The sequence below is a fragment of the Myxine glutinosa genome, chromosome 3 (genome assembly GCF_964187855.1).
Source record: "Myxine glutinosa chromosome 3, kmMyxGlut1.1, whole genome shotgun sequence".
In the NCBI taxonomy this organism is placed as follows: domain Eukaryota; kingdom Metazoa; phylum Chordata; class Myxini; order Myxiniformes; family Myxinidae; genus Myxine; species Myxine glutinosa.
The window spans coordinates 120,581,634-120,604,113 of record NC_136263.1 but is presented as its reverse complement, the minus strand read 5'-3'; positions in this window follow the sequence as shown (position 1 = coordinate 120,604,113).

Below are 22,480 nucleotides of genomic sequence, written 5' to 3'. Positions count from 1 at the left end.
GATTATACGAAATATAATTAATGTTTCGGCCGTTTATCAAAGGTTATATGTCTACGATTCAAGCATCCTACGTGAAGTTACACATTCCGCGCGCATATTATCCATTCTCCTGCCCGCGGTTTGAGGCGCCATCTGGGAGAGAGAGAAGTTTTATGACTTAGGCTTATCCAGCCGTCAAGGGGCACATCGTATACAATGAGGCCAGACGTTCAGCACGGATGAAGCGAGCTTTTTCTCATTTTAAACTAAAACGAAGCGGTAACCTTTTATTAACTTTATGAAATAGCATTTTTAAGCAGCATTTATAACATAACATATTTAGCCTGACGACATCCATAACAGGGCATTTAAGCAGTAACAGATCTGCGACCTGACATCCCTTCCTCTTGTCTCGTCGAGACAAAGTATCTCAAGAGACAACGTGCCGCATCGGGCTTTATTGAAAGACAATCGTGTAATGCGGGTGTCTCCCAAGGGCATACCGTGCGCACATAGCTCCTCGCCCGTGCATTTGGGGAACGTGTCGTGTGGTGCGTGCTTGGAACCTGAGGGCTCAGAACATGAAAGTCCATTAACGTTTCGGATCCACAACGAAGGCGTCTGGTCCAGATGAGGTTCTGCCCCGCCAGAGGGCCAGCAACCTCCCCTGCAGAACTTGCTCCCCCCACCCTTTGCAGACGCGGTCCTTGCAGATCTTCGAAGTTAATCAACGATCATGCCCATGAGATCTCTCACGTGCTGCTGTTCTGGGGGATACATAATGTCGTCAGTATCTTGTGTCTCATTTTCCTGGTCAGGGTACAGAGCGTAAAAATCCGATTCACTTGAAGCATTTGAACTTAAAACATTTGAAGCAAAGAGAGGGACTTCCTTCATGTCAAAGTCTCCCATGGACGCCTGGTCGGCTTGCGGGTCTAGGATATCCACGTCGGGTCCCTCGACTGCCAGACCCAGCGTCGCAATCAGACCCATAGTTGGGTCGGAAGGGGGTGTACAGCTGTCAGCTTGTAATACATAAGAGGCGTTAGCCAGTACACGCAAGGGGTTTACAGCACAAGTATCACAGTCATCACAAACATCATTACAGGCAGCAGCCAGTTCCCACATGGGATCAACACAAGTACCACAGTCATCACAAAATTCAATACAATTTTCTGGAGCGCTGGTCACAACTGCCTTGTTGAAGGGCCCATTCAGGTCGACGGCCTTTGTGGTCAGAACCATAGTCGTTGTCGGCGGCTTCTTCACTTTCCATCCTGTAAAATACTTTCTCATACAGAGGAGGACTAGAGATTTCATTAGTGCCCCCCAAATTACTACCCCGATTATCACAGCCAGTGCGGTCAATAACCACTTCACTATGGTGCCCGTCCATCCCCGGAACCAGTCAGTGAGCCAGCTAAATTTATAAGAATTCTCGCGCGCGATCCGATCGATCGTCAGGGCGTGGCTAGTTTCCCTTAGTCTCACTATTGCGGCTGACACTCCTTCAGATGGATCGGGTATGTAAGTGCAACATTTTCCCTCTATTATTAATAATAATAATAATAATAATAATTCATTTATTTTGTATAGCGCTTTTCCAGAAGCCCAAAGGCGCTTTGACAGAGTGGCAAACATAATGCATAACAATACATGAAAACAACAATTGCAAAAAGACAAGAATCAATAGGGAAATATTTAAAGCAAAAGGAGGGAGAAGGAGAAGAGATAGTCAGGGGTTAAATGCTGTGGGTTGAATGTTGAATGCAGCGTTGAACAGGTGGGTCTTTAGTGATGTTTTGAATGTGGTGAGTGAGGAGGAGTCTCTGATGGTGTGAGGTAGTGAGTTCCAGAGGGTGGGAGCAGCGATGGAGAAGGCCCTGTCCCCCCAGGATCTGAATTTGGTCCGGATGGAGGGGGTCAGGAGGTTGGTACCAGCAGAGCGGAGGTTGCGGGTGGGAGTGTGTCTGGAGAGGAGGTCAGCCAGGTAGGATGGGGCCAGGTTATGGAGGGCTTTGTATGTCAAGAGGAGGATTTTGTACTGGATTCTCTGGGGGATGGGGAGCCAGTGAAGCTTGTAAAGGACGGGGGTGATGTGGTCACGGGTCCGGGAATGAGTGAGTAGACGGGCAGCGGAGTTCTGAATGTATTGGAGTTTATTGGTGATTTTTGAGGGTGAACCATAGAGGAGGCTATTGCAGTAGTCCAGACGGGAGGTGATGAAGGCGTGGATGAGGGTTTCTGCAGCCGTGGAGGAGAGGGATGAGCGGAGACGGGCAATGTTTTTCAGGTGAAAGAAGGCTGACTTTGTGATCTGTTTAGTGTATTTGTCGAAGGAAAGGGTTTGGTCAAAGATGACGCCAAGATTCCGGATGTGAGGGGAGGTGGATACTGGGATACCGTCAATGTTGAGGGCAAAGTTATGGGTGGATTTTGTGAGCGTTTTTGGGCCAATGATGATTATTTCAGATTTATCACAGTTAAGCTTGAGGAAGTTGATTTGAAGCCAGGATTTTATTTCAGTGATGCAGTTTGTCAGGATAGAGTGGGTGTCGGTGGAGACGGACTTGGTGGAGATGAAAAGCTGGATGTCATCGGCGAAGCAGTGGAATTGGAGACCATGACGGCGGATTAAGTGACCGAGCGGGGACAGGTAAAGGATGAAGAGGAGGGGGCCAAGGACTGAACCTTGGGGGACACCTTGGGGGAGGGGAGCAGTGGGGGATTTGCAGTTATTGATGGAGATGAACTGGCATCTGTCAGAGAGGTATGATTTAATCCAAGAGAGGGCAGTGCCGGTAACGTTAAAGGTGGATTCAAGTCGGGTGAGGAGGATAGTGTGATCGATGGTGTCAAAGGCAGCGCTGAGGTCGAGGAGGACGAGAATGTTGAGGTTGCCAGCGTCAGAGGAGAGGAGAAGGTCGTTGGTGATTTTGAGGAGAGCAGTTTCAGTACTGTGGTTGGAGCGGAATCCGGATTGGAATGTTTCATACAGGTTATTGGCAGAGAGATGATGTTTGAGTTGAGTGGCTACAGCGCGTTCCAAAACTTTTGACAGAAAGGGTAGGTTGGAGATGGGTCTGAAGTTGTTTAGGGTGTCAGGGTTTAGACCAGGTTTTTTTAGAATGGGGGTAACAGCAGCAATTTTGAGGGAAGGTGGGACGATGCCTGTAGACAGGGAGGAGTTTATTGTTGCAATGATAAGTGGAGAGAGAGCAGGGAGGGAGGCTTTGACAAAGCTGGAGGGGATGGGGTCAAGAGTGCAGGTGGCAGTTTTCATTCCTATGAGGAGTTCAGAGAGGTCAGTAGGAGAGATTGGGGAGAACCGAGACAGGGGATGGCAGGACAAGGGGGGGCAGGTGGTTGGAGGGGGAGCGGGTGCGGCGGTGGTCAAGCTGTTGTAGATGTTGTCAATTTTGCGTTGGAAGAAAGAGAGGAAGGAGATGCAGTTGTCTACTGTGAATGACTGGGTGGTGGTGTTCAGGGGGCGGAGGAGTTTGTTTATTGTCGAGAAGAGTGCTTTTGGGTTTCCGGAGCCAGAGTGGATAATTTGAGAGTAGTAGGCAGAGCGGGCGCGGGAGAGGGCATCTTTGTAGTGTTGTATGTGGTCCTTGTAGGCTTGGGAGTGAACTGTGAGACCCGTTTTATTGCGGAGTCTTTCAAGTTGGCGAGCACGAGTTTTCATCAGGTGGAGTTCAGGGGTAAACCAGGGAGCAGAATGGGTGAAAGAAACTGTTTTGGTTTTTACAGGCGCAAGCTGGTCAAGGCAGGAGGAGAGAGTGTGGTTGTAGTAGTCAGTGAGGTCGGAAGGGGTGTGGAGGTCAATGAAGGGAGAAGTGGACATTTTTTCAGAGAGGGTGGATGAGAATGAGGTAGGTGAAAGAGCGTTTAGCTTACGGAAGTTGATTGTGCGATAATGCCTTGGTGTTGGGGCGGGGATGTTGATGGTCAGAGTGATGGCTAAGTGGTCAGAGAGGGTGAGGTCGGAGCCATAGAGATGGTGCAAATTTAATCCAGTGGAGCAGACAAGGTCCAAAATGTGACCACGGATATGGGTAGGAAAGTCGACATGTTGAGTGAGGTTAAAGCAGGTGAGTAAATCAGTGAAGTCAGTGGTTATTGTGGAGTCAGTGGAGTCCATGTGGATATTGAAATCACCAAGGAGGAGGATTGAGGGGGAGAGGGAACATAGCTGGGTCAGAAAGTAGGAGAAGTCAGACAGGAATGATGGGTGTGGTTTGGGAGGGCGGTAGACGACAGCCATGACTGACTGCGTGTGACCAGAGAGTTTTAAAGCCAGGTGTTCAAATGATGGAGCAGATGAGATGGAGATGAGGTTGGTCTTGATGTCTTGACGGTGGATAACGGCAATTCCACCACCTCGGCCCTCCGAGCGTGGTTTATTGACGTAGGAATATCCATTGGGTGTGGTGAGGTTGAGTGTGTAGTAGTCCAGAGGTTGTTGCCAGGTTTCGGTGAGACAGAGAAAGTCCAGTTTGTTATCCAGGATGTATTCGTTCAGGATGAGGCATTTATTGTTGAGGGACCGGGTGTTGAACAGGGTGAGCTTGATGTTGTTTTGAACAGTAGGGATGAATTCAGGTGATTTAGCCAGGGTTCGTAGGCAGGAGGTGCGATCGTGTGGGTTGCTGTGACCAGGTGCGCTGGGACGAAGAGTGAGAGTGCGCTGAGCCGACCAGAGGACGGGGATGGAGTGACCTGATTGCAAATAAACAAACTTACGACCGGAGCCACGGTGAATGTACCTGGGTCGTCGGAGGAGTCCATTTGATTTGATGGCAGAGATGCATGATGGGGTGGAGCGGGTATTGAGCAGAAGAAGCCTTGCGGCGGAGTACTTCAGAGCCATGCAGGCAGGAGCGAAGGGACGAGTACGAGGCCAAGGTCGAGGAGGCAAAGCGGCAAACGCAGCGGCAAACGCAGCGGCAAACGCAGCGGCAAACGCAGCGGCAAACGCAGCGGCAAACGCAGCGGCAAACGACTGCAGCCGCTAATCAAGACCACAGCGGCAAACAAGACCACAAGGCCACCAAGACCACAAGGCCACCGGCAAACAAGGCCACCGCCACAGCCACCGCCGCAAACAACGGCCTTTCAACGGCCTTTTGTGCAACGGCAATTGCACAAACAACGGGAGCGGGCCTTTCGATTCCGTATTCCGTACCATCAAAAGCAGATTCCGTTATCCAGCCGGAGAACACGCGGCACGTGCGCCTTCCGTTGGAGAACAAACAGTACCAGCTTCCCCATACACGACGCCATGGCGGCGTCCACAATCCACAAATCAAAGTCCACAATCCACAAAGTCCACAGTCCACAAATCCAATGCAATCCACAATCAAGAAAAGGCAGGACAGGTGTGAGATGTCAGGTCAGAAAAGTAGAAGCAGACCCTGTACATCCATCCAGTCGGAGAAGCGGCGAACATACAACGCCAGCGTCCTCTCGCAACCGAAACCGGAAGTGACCGGTTTCTCCACTGTGACCACCTCCACTCCCCCATTATTCCGCATACCCCTCCTTTCTCTGCCAGGAGCATGTCCAAAGCCACCCGATTCTGCATCACCATTGTACGCATGTGAATTACCGTGTCCAATAGTATGTCATGAGCCGTAGCGGTGTCGTTTGCCACCTTTTCTAGGGCCAAAGCCAATTTGTCTATCCGGAAGCTGTTCATGGCTGTGCCCGCACCTGGGAAGAAGAAACCTAACACCTTTTCCCGTAGGCTCCCGTGTAGTTTAGTGGTTCCATCTTCGTTCATGACTGACCTCTTATAACGCCTGTCCAAGGACTTTGGGTCTAGCTCATCCAGTATCTCAACGTCAGGAAGGACTGAACCCAGATAACATGTGCCCCCCCAATTATTTGGTAAATAGGGGTAAGCCTTGTCGCCGCATATAAACATTGTCCCATGGGGTGGGACCAGGTGGGTGGATAAGCACTGGAGTCCCTTTACCACCCCATTAATCCTACTAACCCCCCTAGAGAATGTTATAGCCGTTATGTTGTGGTTGTGTTTATCTTGCAGTACTATTCGTAATGTAATCCCCGAGCTCCCTTGTCCCAGCTTCCCGGGGAGAGTGTAGGCGCATTCTGATTCTCCCATACGCAAGTGGCTGGAACCCTGGAGGCAGACCGTCCCTTTCTGTGGTTTGACCCAGACGGGGGCAGGCCTCTCGGCCACATGGGCAATCATTGACGGGCGATAATTAAATTGTCGATTGCAACTCTTGCCGTTGTCAACCCCTTCTCTTTCCAGCATGGTGACTAAACATGGGGAATCGATAGGTTGTGAGCAGAGGTCATTGAGGGACAGAGGTAGCACTATCATGTGTATTCCTGTGGTGCCTGCTTGGGGAAAGTGCATGCACGACCAGCAGTGTGTCCTATTTTGAATTGTTGCCATCTCCCTGGCCACTTTCCAATATGTGTTTTCACCCTTCTTTGGGGCCTTATCCTGGGGTTGCGGCGTGAGTATGTATTCGTTGCATCGTATGTCGTTCTTTTCGCCACCGGCCGCGCCAGGGGTCCAGACGCTGCACCGGACCTGCATAGTCATGCCTTTCTCTAGGCGTGTGCGTGTTTGTAGCTTAAAATCAGGGGTTCCCCATTGGTATCCTGGTTGGGCCAAGGTCTTAATGCTAGCTTGCCCGTCTTCCCGGAACTCTCGTATCTTTCGTAGTACAATGCCAACGCGTCCAGGCCCTGCCGACAGTGCTAGCCATCTTCCGGCTACCCAATTTGTGTACAGGGTTTTCTGTTCGAAACATGGTAGTGATACTCTTTGTCCCCATGTTACGGTGAGGTGTCGGGTTCCGTTTTCGCATCTATTGGGATCGGAGCTTCCCCTAGCTGCTGTCGCTATCAATAGTATCGTACCTATGATTAGGCCCATCCTTACTGTGGTTGTTGTGGTGTAGTGTCTGGTGCTTGTATGGCCAACTTACAGTGCGTGGCGTGGATCCACGAGGTCTTGCCCTCGCAAAAGACTGCCGTTGGTGTAGTCAGCAACACCTGGACTGGTCGCGTCCACCTTGGTTCCAAGGCGTTGTTGCAGGTGAAGTGCTCCACGAACACCTGGTCTTTTTCCTCTGGTGGAACACCTGGTCACCAATTTCCTAATCCACTTTTTCCAAGTGGATCCAATTTTATCCAATATTCGATTTTAAATTCAATCCAATTTTCTCTAATCCTTCTCTCAGCATGCTCATCTCTCATCTCTCATCTCTCAGCATGCTCAGCTCAGCATCAGAAAATTCTTTCAGCTAGAGTTTCAACTAGAATTACCACAAACAAACCACCATTAACCTCCATTAACACAAACAAACCACCATTAACCTCCATGAACCTCCCCCTATTATTTATTTATTTTCACGAATAAACAAATAATAGAAATAACCTGGTCTAATTCCAATTCCAATTCTGGTCAGTTCTGGTGTCTGGTCACACACAATGTTTTTCTCACCCACTGTGATTCGCTCAAAATAGATTCTCACTGTTATGTCTGAAATTCGTCTCATGAAAACCCATTCAAGAGTCCGGTGTAACAGACAGACAAACACATAGACACGCTGAAGACCCCAGGGTACCCATCAAACTAGCTTGTCTCCAGATCAACAAAACAAAATTTGTAACTTACTCAATTTTTTTTTCCTTTTCAATTGTCATCCCAATTGTCATTCCCTGTGCAAATTAGAACACTCCGGACTATGTCAACAACTGAACTTCCAAGACAACAACGATAACACACACCACCTGTCCTTCACAGTAGACAACTGCATCTCCTTCCTCTCATTCATCCAAAGCAAAATTGATGACATCTACAACGGCTCAATCACCACAACCCACTCTATCCTGACAAACTGCATCACTGAAATAAAATCCTGGCTTCGGATCAACAACACCGAACAACGATCTCAACCACCCATAACTCTGCCCTCAACATTGATGGTTTCCCAGTATCCACCTTCCCTCACATCCGGAATCTTGGCATCATCATTGACCAAACCCTCTCCTTTGACAAATACACTAAACAAATCATAAAGACAGCCTTCTTTTACCTTAAAAACATCGCCTGTCTCCGTCCATCCCTCTTCTCCATGGCTGCAGAAACCCTCATCCACGCTTTCATCACCTCCGAATCCATCTCCACCGCCTCTTACACTTAAACAGATCACAATTATTCACTCATACACTGTTGCATCATCGAAGCTGACTACTCCCTTCTGAGACCTGCGCTTTCCGATGTTTAATCCACTAATCTGCCACATCCTCTACTACAGGTAACTCTTCCTCAGCGAGCTTACACTGCCATATTTCCATTACCTATAGCTTATTTATGCTATATTTCACACCTTATGTATCTAGATTTACTTCCAACTTTGATCTCGTTTGGTCCAGTCAAAAGTAGACTTTTATCAACGCATTCACCATGCCGGATGACATCATGAAATCCCAGTAGGTTGTTCTTCAATCCCAACCATCATGTGATTGTCGACGTCTCCATTTATTTCGTTCCTCATGGGTTTGGTGTTTTATGGCCTTTACCTCCTACCCAATCGCACTGCACATCATCCCCCGTCCTTGATGGATATATCTGCTAGTAGTCAGCATTTACAATTCTACATACAGATGAGCACAGCATCCCATTTTTGCATCCAAAAACATCCCCAAAACCCCTGAAACAAACCCCTGGACTCCTTGCAGGCTGGACCAAAACCCCTGGACGAGGTTGTATCCCAGTACTGACTCTGCTGTCTTCTTGCAAATCACTTCAACTCCATGAATTTTACATGTTTTGTGAACAGAACAAAACACTCTGTAATCGTCAGATTGAAACTGCCCCAAACCAGTCCATATAAACTCCATTGTTGTCCTGTCCATCTCTCTTTGTTACATCTACCTTTCCCCGATTCATCCCATGTCCAAATTTTGTGACCATTTGAGAAGCCCAGAGTTCGATTTTCAGTTCTGGCAACCTCAGCGACTGAATTTGCTTGTGGGTTTGATCCATTCCCATGAGTACCTGGGCCCAACTCGGCCCAAGGTACACAGTACTTGCCTCCATGGAACAATGACGCCTGAGCACTCAATTAGCCCTCCATAGTACCACAGACTTACAATCAGACTGACAGACAGACAAATAACAGAGGCGTGTCACCAGCCTCAGCACAGGACATCACCTCTCCAGACAGGCACAATATAATCCACAGTATCGAAATGCCAACTTCTATCTAGAGCCTCGCAAAGCCAAAAGTCGGGCATCAAGCTCCATGCATGCGTGCTCCACCATGCAACCCGATCAGTACTTGGTTCGCCCCCTATAATCAGCAAGTTATAATAACCACAATATACCTAGGCACCCACCTCTTGATACCACAACTTAATCCATGTTACTTGCATCTCTTTGCATCTTCCCAATTGTCCTGCATTTAACATGACTATCCCCAGAGCTCGATCAAACACGTCACTGTACTCGACTCGGTTAAATTAAATTCAAAGCGTACTGTACCTGACGCTTCCGGTCGGCACCGGAAATCTGTTTATTTCTTGAGTCCCCTGAATCGAGACGTCAACGACAATTACAACAACAAACAGAACTCGATATTCTCTGTTCACTAATTACGTACATGATTTCAGTTTTAACCAACAATATATGTCCCGATATTCTCTGTTCACTAATTACGTACATACAGTATATGTCCCGATATTCTCTCTAGATTTAAGTTCTATATCCTACCGTTAAAGCAACACCCAGTAGACTGACTCCGCCTGTCGTTCTTCCAAGGTTAGTGAATTACCTCTGACCTCTTACCCTTACATATCTCGAACAAAGGTCAAATAAATTTTAAAAGGTCAAACTTCAAATTGGGGTAACCAGCGCTTTCATCCCACAAATAATACAAGTCCGGCGACATTCCCGACCCTGCGAGAACTCCACATCCGGACAGACAAATGACCATTATTGAGGCTCCACATTGCAAAATGCTAACATCCTACGAATCAAACAACCGTCACAATCCGCCCAGGAACTTCCATGGGAGACATGCTCTACAATGCAGCACCCTTACTACCTGGTGCACACCTTTCGCACATCCCTCCTCGTTTGCACACTTCATCAACACACCTCCTCGCGCCCACACAACTGCACTCTCCTGCGCGCACACACAACTGCAGCCCCCAGTGCCCACCCAGAGTGCCCAATCTGCGACCCACAATCCTCTCGGGGCACACACCTCCTCCTTAAAATCCATGCCTCATCCTGAAATATAATCCTGAAATATCCTGAAATATCCTGAAATATCCTGAATATCCTGGAAAAAAAAATAATATATATATCCTGAAATATAACTCCACAGACAGACAAACACAACCACAACCTCCGCCAACCGCCGCCAACAAACCACAAGTCACCAATACACAATATAATCGTTAATCGCATAATTCCTGCCATTAAATTCAAGAAACCCTTTGCCAACCATTCACGGACCTCCCACCGTGCGGGGCACATCCTTTTTGAGTAGGCAGGTTATCACCTGCACTCTGAGCAAATTCCGTATTCTAAATTCAACTTCTGAATTCAGTTGAATTGACTGAATTCTTCAATCTGCCATTGAATGAACTCTTCAATTCAAGTCAAACACACGATTCGATTCAAATTCTGAATTTAATTCAACAAATTCCAAATTTGTGCCCGACTGCCGCTCGAAAGGCAAAGGCAGCCCATTCCCAAGAAACCGCTTCATATCAACGTTCCTCTGAGTGCTTTCCTGGCCCGATTTATATCAAATCGCTCCCAAACACTCCCAAACAAATGAAAATCCGGACTCAGTTAAGGACCTCACCTGGTCCCTCGGATAGACGCTAAAATCGACATTCCCGGCCTGGATTTTCCGCACGTCAAGCAGACCACTTACAAAGCTTCACACCGAAACCCTCTGCTTTGCATATGTCATACAGACAAATACATTGGCCAGATACACACGTCAATTAATATCCCAATACCAACAACAACTACAACAACAACTGCCCAAAACCGAGAGCCCCCCATACAGCGCACATGTGACTCGCGGCTCGCTCGGCTCCTGTCCGAACGCACAATAACTCTACCCAAACTTCCACGGAGCCGCACGGCGGAAACCACAGGTTCATACCACACTTTAATTAAACGAACATCGCCAGGATCCTCGGATAGACGCTAAAATTCACAATACATACGACAAAAATCCGATTTAAATTCAGAGATCGCCGATCGACCTGGCACAACCAACTCAATGCGGCGACGCCACGCCGCCCCCCGTCCCGGCGCGCACCCTCGTGCCTCCACACGAATCCCAACAATCCCGCCTCGCGGTTTCCTGCGAGGCCCGTTGCCGCGGCAACCAGACTGCGCGCCGCTCTATTCGCTTCACGGCGGGGTTTACCTCACGTTGGGACATGAGTCTTTTCAAATGAGTTTGGCACCTGTCAAACAGTCAGCTGTCAAAACATTGAGCTGTCAAAACATTCAGCTGTCAAAACAGTCAGCTGTCATTAACTCATCCCTAGCTCGTAATCATCGCAAAAAAACAGGATATACACTATACACTATACGCTATACACTATACACTATACATCTACTCATTCATTCCTCATTCGTATACCAGTGAGTCTCCCAGACTTCGCGCGAAAATCAGATCGACTCAAATCATGCCTTTCTCCAGCCACTCCCATGTACAATCTTTGTTCATTCATATTACGTCTCTCATTCAAGGAAAAAGGATTTTTTTGGGACGGGTTGGACGGGGTGGGTTGAGGTGGAAAGGGAAGGCAGGGCGGGGGTGTTGGGGTGTTGCCTAGAGCCCCGGGACTGAGCTCAGGTCTTGGGGAGGTGGGGGGTCTTGGTCTGGCATTTGGTCCGGATCCTGGACCAGCGGCATCAACTGCTGTTTTACTTGCTTAACTGCTTACTTAATTGTCCTCTGTCCTTGTAGCTTCAATAACCATAGCTGTAATGCTTAAAATTTCAATATTTCAAAAACCACTTCTGTCCTTCCTACCTGTGGTTACCTGGTCCCTTGCTGTGAGCCTATTTATTTTCTCTTGTTCACCTGGTTCTGGTTTGTTTCTATCTGGATTTCTGTTGCTTGCTTCCTCTGTCCCTACAGCTTCAGCAACTTTCCTGCCCTCTTGTCTAAAGCTTAGTCTCGAGCTTCCTGGCTTGACCTCGTAGTTGTCACTACCTTCTTGTCAAGCCTACCTGGTACCTGCGCATTTCCCTATTCCTGGCCATGTTCCTTTGGCCCTCTAAGTTAGCCACAGCCCTTCTTTCCCTGGCATGCAATGGCATACCCCATCTTGTCTCTGGGCTGTTCCTTCCTGGAAAGTTCTCGGTCACCGGCTCAGCTCTTATGGCTGTCCGACCTCACATTTCCCCCTCCTCCTTGCTAACTGTAACGTTATCCTTACTGAACGTTATCCTTACTGATAACCTGTGCAAATTCTACCCTTAGCGTTACCTGTTACCCTCTTAACGTTATCCTGGTAAATTTAACAAAGGCTCGCCATTCAAGGCTTGAAAATTAGCCTTTACTTACAATTTCTGTTCGGAGTGCAGGCAGTACAGGTGACAGGGGAGACGGACTGTGCCCGTTCGAGGAGGGGGGTACGAATTTGGAAAAATAGCCCTCTGATAAAAAAACAATGCTCACCTTAGAACAAATCAGCGTGCCAGCGTCCCGGCCTCAGGCAGCCCCCCTCGGGTCGTTCAGGATTCGCCTCGACTGTCCCTGCCCTGTTGCATCCGAGTCACGGCACCAAAAATGTGGGGAACACCTCTTCAGCGATCGTAACAGAAGTTCACCAACAGTTTGAGATTGAGAATGACGAAACTTTATTAAAATACCACTTATACAGATCTGGAGGAGACTGAGACGTCTACAGCACGAACCAGCTTCATGCCACGTCTAGCCTTCCTGAAAATGCATTGATTCACAGTCCGTTTATATAGGGACACGTTTTATCAGAAAATCTCCGAGAGAACAAAGGAACTGGCGAGAGTTCTTCCCCCCGTTATCCCTAGTGGGCCTAGCCCCCACCGTCATCCGTTCTTTCATCTTGGGGGAGTGGAGCACGCACCGTTAGGATCCGGACCAGATGTGTTTTCAGGGCTCCGAGGTGACAGAAAATATAACTCACTGAAAGGGGATTGCATTCTTGGTTCCGATAAGACCATAAAGTAAATGAGGTTGTTCTGATGAGTTCCAGGTGTTAAAAGCACCTTCAGTTCACATTTCTCATTTAAACATAAATTCAAAGCATATTTATTGTAACACAAGCGTCGCTGTGATTATACGAAATATAATTAATGTTTCGGCTGTTTATCAAAGGTTATATGTCTACGATTCAAGCATCCTACGTGAAGTTACACATTCCGCGCGCATATTATCCATTCTCCTGCCCGCGGTTTGAGGCGCCATCTGGGAGAGAGAGAAGTTTTATGACTTAGGCTTATCCAGCCGTCAAGGGGCACATCGTATACAATGAGGCCAGACGTTCAGCACGGATGAAGCGAGCTTTTTCTCATTTTAAACTAAAACGAAGCGGTAACCTTTTATTAACTTTATGAAATAGCATTTTTAAGCAGCATTTATAACATAACATATTTAGCCTGACGACATCCATAACAGGGCATTTAAGCAGTAACAGATCTGCTTGTAAATATTCCCCTATTTCCTCCATACTTCCCCACTATCCCCAATCCCCCATTCCCTAGTCCCATTTTCTGTAAACAACACTCTGTAGACCCGACCTTCCCCTATTTCCCCCATTAAATGTCGCATCCAGGTCCACCACATCTCACGTAGACAACTATAGGACATCTTGCTAGTTATTCTTAGTCTATGTCAGTTAAGGACTCGTTTCCATTAATTCTGACTCTTCGTTGCACCAGAATGTGATTGTATGGCACCGTTAGGAAGTTTAGGACCTCCCAATACCTCCCCGCAGCTCTTCCTCACGGTTCAGCAACAACAACAACAACAGCAACAACAACGGCGGCGGCGCGGGGAGTGCGCGTCCTCACTCCGGCTTGGTTGGTGGGGGGTGTTGGGAGGGCACCAAGCCTTTCCAACGAGCCGCCATCGGACATGTGCTCGACGGGGTTACCAAGTAGGGGCTCGCTGTTAGCTCCTCGTCAAGGGCGGAGCCCGGTAACCCCCCGCACCCAATAGAAGCGGCGGACCGATCCCATCTGGGGCGGAGCCAACGAGCCGAGGGCGTGTCACTCCCCGCTGAGCATGCGCAGGAAGAGGGAGGTGACGTCAGATGCGCCCTGAGCTGGGAGAGAGAAGGACGCCACCTCCGAGCGCTGCAATACCTCCCCGCATCTCTGGACCGGACCGTGTTTGATTCTGCCCCTGAGCCAAGGTGCACCTTGTGCTATCGACTGCCTGTCCTTCCCTGCCATCAATCCCTGTGTAAGTCAGTCTTGTTCCGTTTGTCTGTGGTCTGTCTGGGATAGATAAGATTGTGTCTAAGTGCCTATCTCTTCTGTGTCTTTACCTCATTGCCTTGTAATCTACCCCTTTTCTCCCCCACTAATTATATCCTCCTCCGGAGGTCTTGAGAACTGTACCCCTTGCGTCGTTTCATTTATCCCAGTCGTTGTGTCCTTTCCTTCATTGATTTAGCGTAGTGCGATTTGGCCAACGTTCGAGTGGAATCGGGTGAGTTGGGGGTAATCGGGTAAACTGTGCGAACACGGCGGCCATTCCGCTCGGCCCATCATAACATCTTAAGCCGTGTCCGTAACAATTGGTGTCGAGGAGTGAGATCGGACCCGAAGCGCGCTTAACGCGCTCAAAATTACAAGTAACCGAAATTTGTTTTGTTGTAAAATAAAAACCCGAATTTTGAAAGTCGCGCTATGGCAGATCAAGACGGCTGGGTTCCGGTAGAGGATAGTGAGGCAGGGTCGATCCAGGACCAAATTGAGGGACAAGAGGAGAGCGAAGCAGTGAGGGCGGCAGGTTCGCAAAATGGCATCCTCGCGCATGAGGTTGCGGGCGCGCAAAATGGCGCCTCGCACATGGCTACGGCGGCCGCACCTGCTGCACAAGTGGGAGGGATGGCCCAAATGCAGGCCCACATGGAGCAATTTATGGTACAAATGCAGGCGTCCCTCAACCTGCAGAAGGACGATATGAGGGCTAATAGTGAGCAAATGAGGGCTGATAGTGAGCGATTGGGTGAGCGATTGGAGGGCCAAATGGGGGTAATGAGGGACGAAGCGAGGGGTACCGGTGAGGGATTAGACAAAAATTAGAGGGGTTAGACAATGGGATAGAAGGGGTGAAACATGGGTTAATGGGGGTAGAAAACAGAATGGCCGCTCAAGAGAATCAAATGGAAGGGATGAAAAAGGGGTTAGAGGGGTTAGAAAACAGTATGGAAGGCAAATTGAGGGACATGAGGGACCAGGCGGAAAGGGAAGTTAAAAATGGGGCAGCAGATAGAGGGGGTCAGAATGGGGGTAGAAACTAAATTGGATGCTCACAGGGAGGAAATGGAGCAGATGAGGGTGGCATCTGGGCAGGAGATTCAAGTGATGGGAGAGGAGATCAGAAGAGGTGTGAGTGAGGACGTCGGAGGGGTGCGCGAGGAGGTGAGGCACTGCAAGGAGCGCATGGAGAAGGAGGTGAGAAAGGGGACTGTAAAATTGCAAGGTGGTATAGAGGAGTTGACGCTGGGAGTAGAACAACTGACAGTGGGACAAAAGGAGTTGGGGGACCAGGCAAAGAAGAACACAGCGGTAATAGAGGGTTTAAAATCGACACAGAAGGAGATGAAAAAGGACGTAGGGGTAATTAAAAAAGAGTGTCAGACGGTACATGAGGACCTGACGAGGAAAATGAACAAGGTGGTAGAGGTGATGGAGGTTAAAGAGCGGGAGGTGCGGGAGCACATAGAAAAAAATAAGGTGGAGTTAGAGGAAGAACTTAAAGGGGTGCACGAGGAGATGAAGGAGGTGAAGCAGAAATTAGAAGAAGTGGAAGAAGGGGTGAGCGAAATTAAGAAGCGACGGAGAGAGGATAAGAAAGAGATAAAGGAGGAGGTAAAAGAATTGGTCCAAAGTCTGTGTTCGGATCGTGATGATGTGCTCATTAACCGGATGAGGGATTTGCAGGTGATGGAGGAGAAGCGAAGAGAAAGAGCACCCGGTGTAAGTGGTGACCAATATGGTCGTGCGTATGATGCGCCAGGTGATTTAATAAGATTGGGGGTCGAGATGGACCCGGGTGTTCGTGAGAGGCCGTTGTTGAAGTGTGCGACAGGTCTGGTGTGCGAAAAAGGAGGTGTGCGAGAAAGTCCGACTCTGGGGTGTGTGAGGAAAAAGTGCGTGCCAAGGAGTGAGGGTGCTGTCGAGAGTGAGTCAGTCGTAGCGCGTGTGTGAGGGAGCACATGGAAGCGCGTAGTGAGGAGTGTTACGGAGGGTGTAAAGGGAGAATGCACGCCTGTGGTGAGTGTTACAGAGGATGTAACGGGAGAGGGTGCACGAGAAAGATGTGTGACGGACAGGTGCATGGGGAAAGAGTGCGCTGTCAAAAGTAAGGAAGAATGCACGCCTGTGGTGAGTGTTACAGAGGGTGTGACGGGAGAGTGTGTGCGAGAAAGGTGTGTAACGGACGGGTGCATGAGGAAAGAGTGCGCTGTCGAGAGTAAGGGTGAGTGCGCTGTCAAGAGTGGAGGTGAGAGTAGTAAGAGTGACACGGACCGTGAGTTGGTTGTGACAGGTGAGCGAGGATGTACACCTGGAATGGAAGGATACACACCTGGAATGGTAGAGCGTGTGTGGGAATGCACGCTGGAATTGGTCGTGAGGCACGTGGTTGGGTGTGCGGGTGAGAGCACACCTGTGATTGTCACAGAGGAGGTGACCGAGGAAGGGGCGCGAAGAGGTGTGTTGGTGAGGTGTGCGAGTGACGAATGTGTGCCAAGGTGCTCGGTGGTCAGGTGTGTGACCAAGTCTGTGAGTGGAATGAGTGTACCTGGGTGTGTTAGAGAAGGTACGACGAGGAGCATGGGAACAGCTGGATGTATGGGCAAGAAAGGGGTAGCGTATGCGTGTAAGCATGCAGGTGAGGCATCGACGGTAACCGGGTTAGGGGTTAGAGCGACTTTTAGCCGAATCTGGCCCTCGGTGCGTGCCGGGCTTCGCGTGCCGCGAGAACCAGCGGGGATCCGAGCCACGGCGGGTTCGAAAGGACCGCCGTACGTGATCCACGCTGGGCCTCGCTTTGAACGGCCGCGTCCGTGCTACACTAGGCGGAGCGGGCAGCCCGATAGGAAGGGTCGTCATGGCGACCACTTTTTGTTGAGACGTGCCGGCAGGTCGAGATCGGGACATTGGATGGCTCCACGCCGGGGTGGTGCGTGGGATCTCGGCATGGGTAAGCCCCCGTCCCTGCACCGAGTGCCGGACGCATCCAGCCGCTGGCACAAAACAACCCGCATTCATTGCTCGGCTGTACGAAGCCGAGCTTTAGAAGGGAATTGGCGCACCGAGAGGATCTAATAAGTAGACGGGTGATGAGTTTAGTGTTTTGGACCCAAAATTAGAAAAAAACAAAATTTGATGATTGGCAAAGGATTGGCGGTAATGATTGGCAGATGATGAGTAGTGATTGGCAAATTTTTGATTTGTTGAAATTTGATGTGCAAAATTGGTAGTGGGAGATGCCCGATGTGGTGGGATGGCAACTCTGTCATCCCTCACAAAAGGTGGGGCAAATGCGCTATAGATTATGGGGTTGATGGCAGTGAAAACTAGCCCGCGTGGGTTAGGATATTGTGTGTAGGGATCTAGAAGAGATGACATTAGGTAACGTTAAGGTTTAGATAGTGACTGATACCTGTAGAGGGAGCACAGGTAGATTAGAGTGGATGATAATGACGAGGGAGCGCAATAGTTTAAAGGGACGACTGGGAAGCGCAAGTTTCAGAGGGGAGTAGTTAGATGAGATGATGCTGTGTGAGAACTGGACAGGTGTGTGGAGCAGTGTATGAGTAGTGAGTGTTGTGGATCAGCGCGAATGCGCTTGGGGGAGAGAAGGGTGCAGGCGGCACCAAGTATGAAAGCACAGGTGTGCAAGTACAGGTGTGTGGAATACATGGAGTATTGGAATGAGTGGTGTGGAGAGAGTTGGAGTAAGTGGTACGGAGTGGTGTGCATGGTGCGAAGGTGTGGATGGGGGAAGAGTGGACCCCTTTTCACGAGTACCCAGGGAGGGTTGTTTAAAGAATAGTTAGAAGGTATAGGTAATTTGTGGTTGGATATTGGCATTTGTGGTGCGGTTGCAGAATGGTATTGTGGATGGGTGCATTAGTGTTGTGGAAATGGCTGGGCGTGTAGCCTGTTAGTGTGTGTAGTTGGTTTGGGCACTCCACCACTGTGAGGATGTCGGCCAGGTGAGGCCGCAGGTGGGCTCTGGGAGCCGTTAGTGTCAGTGGGTGCCTGAGGATCCCGGGTGTGGATCGGGCAGCCCGTGCCAGAGAGGGCACTGAGGGGGTGAGAGTGCGAGAGGGCCTTCCCCAGTTAGTTAGGTTAGGGTGAGGAGCAGGTAAGCTCGGGTGGCAACTACAGTGGTGGAGGTGTGCAGGTGGGTAGACCTGCTGGGAGAGCTACACATCACAGCCCAGAAATTGTGCGAGGGCACCGGGAGATGAATCGGGGGAGTGAGACCCCAAATTGAGAAGCACCACAGTTTGGGCAATTGGAATTGGTTTTTAGAACCCATAGTTACCCATAGAACCCATAGTTTTAGAACCCATAGAAGTTGGCCAATGGATTGGCAGGGAAAGACCCCGGGTAATGTAAAGTTGTTAAAGTCATTTAGGAAATAGTTAGGATTGATGAACCTGTCGCACCATACGCAGCCACTTACCTGAGGTGATGATGATGACTCCACACCTGTGTTCCTTTGTTCTGTGTTGCAGGAAAGGAGAATTGCTGTGTGGATTTGTGAGACGCATCACGACGTGGATGAGACATTGGGGTGATTCCATCTCTCCCTCCCTAGGAGGGACTGATGATGAATTGGTGATGGCAAATTTTGATGAGAGTTGGAAATGGCAAATTTGATTGGTTAGGAGGGAGAAGACGAATTTGGTTTATGGGAGGAACGGGGAAGACAGTAGGGACGTTTGTTGATGTGTAAAGTAGATGTTTATGGGTAGTGTTGTGTTTTGTGGATACAGTAAGGGGTAAGGGACGGGCAATGTAGGTTACCTGGCGGGGGGGGGGGGGGCGTACGGTAGGAACGTACCTGTCTCACCTGGTTCCCATGTGCCCCTAGTGTGCATTACCTAATATTGCGTGCACTTTTGCGCCCTTACCACCTTACTCACTTGTTTTCTTTTGTCTCCCACCTCCGAGGATCTGGCTTTGGGGCAGAGAGAGAGGAGAGAGAGGTGCTGACTCCGCAGTTGTGGGCCTGTACTTTCGCTGCTTGCTGCCTGGATCGATACACCATATGGACCGCAATTTTTGTGGCCGCCCACCATGGACCGCAGTTCTTTTGCGGGCAAGCACCACCCGTTGATGGACCTCTGGGTCAACGTGGCACCTATGCCATACAAGTGAACCACTTTTAGCTGGCCCCCCTGACGGCCACAATTAAGAAATGGACGCGGTTGGCGCCTTTCTTTATTTTTAAAGAAGCCAGAAGGCCAAGTGCACTCCATGAAGGCAAGACCAGCGGCAGAACATCGGCCGGCTGCGACACCACCGGTGACTATGAACACTTTATTGGTGCACCGGATGGTGCTAACTGTGTGTATGGGGTTGGTGCTTTTGGTGCTTGGATGGGGTGCTCTGCACAGTATGAAAGGCCGTAGGGCCACAGGGCACTCGTGGGTTGGTGTATCGATGCTGGCATGCGTGCTCTCTCTATGCATAACATCTGCATGTGTTCCTCAAAGAACAGTTCCTGGATCGTAGTGTAAATATCAGTCTTGTGTAAATAATGCTCCCTACCGGCTGTATGTTTAGTTTGAGGATTCTTTCCGCGATTCGGTTATCCTGTGGGTGTGTTTCTGTGAGGAGAAGGGTGCAACATCGCAGGGGGACATATTTACTCATTTGTGAACATCTGTAAAACTGTCGCACTCAGGGTTGAGTTAATAGTAGAGGGAACTACATCTGAGTGCCACACTAAAGTATGTAAAAATTTATCGGGTCGGGCCGCCCAGAGGTAGAGAAGGGTGCAATGTTGCGGATATGAGATTGGCATCCATCCATAGCCGCTTGAAAAATTCCCCTATTTCCTCCATACTTCCCCACTATCCCCAATCCCCCATTCCCTAGTCCCATTTTCTGTAAACAACACTCTGTAGACCCGACCTTCCCCTATTTCCCCCATAAAATGTCGCATCCAGGTCCACCACATCTCACGTAGACAACTATAGGACATCTTGCTAGTTATTCTTAGTCTATGTCAGTTAAGGACTCGTTTCCATTAATTCTGACTCTTCGTTGCACCAGAATGTGATTGTATGGCACCGTTAGGAAGTTTAGGACCTCCCAATACCTCCCCGCAGCTCTTCCTCACGGTTCAGCAACAACAACAACAACAGCAACAACAACGGCGGCGGCGCGGGGAGTGTGCGTCCTCACTCCGGCTTGGTTGGTGGGGGGTGTTGGGAGGGCACCAAGCCTTTCCAACGAGCCGCCATCGGACATGTGCTCGACGGGGTTACCAAGTAGGGGCTCGCTGTCAGCTCCTCGTCAAGGGCGGAGCCCGGTAACCCCCCGCACCCAATAGAAGCGGCGGACCGATCCCATCTGGGGCGGAGCCAACGAGCCGAGGGCGTGTCACTCCCCGCTGAACATGCACAGGAAGAGGGAGGTGACGTCAGATGCGCCCTGAGCTGGGAGAGAGAAGGACGCCACCTCCGAGCGCTGCAATACCTCCCCGCATCTCTGGACCGGACCGTGTTTGATTCTGCCCCTGAGCCAAGGTGCACCTTGTGCTATCGACTGCCTGTCCTTCCCTGCCATCAATCCCTGTGTATGTCAGTCTTGTTCCGTTTGTCTGTGGTCTGTCTGGGATAGATAAGATTGTGTCTAAGTGCCTATCTCTTCTGTGTCTTTACCTCATTGCCTTGTAATCTACCCCTTTTCTCCCCCACTAATTATATCCTCCTCCGGAGGTCTTGAGAACTGTACCCCTTGCGTCGTTTCATTTATCCCAGTCGTTGTGTCCTTTCCTTCATTGATTTAGCGTAGCGCGATTTGGCCAACGTTCGAGTGGAATCGGGTGAGTTGGGGGTAATCGGGTAAACTGTGTGAACACGGCGGCCATTCCGCTCGGCCCATCATAACATCTTAAGCCGTGTCCGTAACAATATATATATATGTATATATATATATATATATGTATATATATATATATATATATATATGTATATATATATATATATATATATATATGTATATGTATATATATATATATATATATATGTATATATATATATATATATATATATATATATATATATATATATATATATATATATATATATATATTGTTGCGGTTTTACCGAAGCCTGTTCTCTTACAAAGGGGGAATTAAGCCCCTTTTTCTTTCTGAGTCTTCAAAACCGCAAGACTGAGTCGCCATTTCCGGGCAGACGTGGAAAAGGGTCTCAGGACAATTTCGCACGTACCTTGAGTACCCTCGCCGCAGCGAAAGCGGGGAACGAGTCTCGCATGAACCACGCGTGATTGCGTACGCCCGAGCGGATAGCGTACCACGTGACCAGTGCTGTTACCTTTCTTATAGAACCCGATCAGAGCGATCTAATTCGTACCATGCGAGGTCAATGATGGAAAACACAAGTCGGTCGAATCAGAAGGAAGAACAGATTTATTACACTATTTACAATGATTTGGTAGAAGAAGGGACACAGGGCAGAACTTAAGCAGTCTTACTTATAGCCCAGACAATGGGCCCACTTACACACACAGGGAGATGGAGGAAGAATGTCCGCGCGCCAAACGCGCCTGCTTTGGCCGCTCCAGGAACAGCTCACCCGGCGTAGCCCTCTGGCAGTCACAGCACGTGTCCCAGCGAAGGCAGGCAGGCGGGAAAATCCTCGCGGCGCGTATATCGGCAAAGGCAGGCAGAAGGAAATACGCGCGTCTGTGCCCCAGCGCAGGTCGTCTTTACAGCGCGATTAATACTGCGCAGAGTGCGGGGAGCAGGGCAAGTTCATGTGCAACGGGGTTATGCTCAACTCAACTGAACTGCCGTATTCTCACAACTCCGATCTCGTAACTGAGCGCTCTGAACTCAACTGATGACTCCAGCTCATAACTGAGAACTGAGAACTCACCAACTCCCGTGGGGGGCTCTGGTCACAGGGTTATATCGCCCCGCCCTAGCCCGAATCGAACGTTCCAAACCCCGCCTTTTGCCGCAGTGGTAAGTCACTCCCC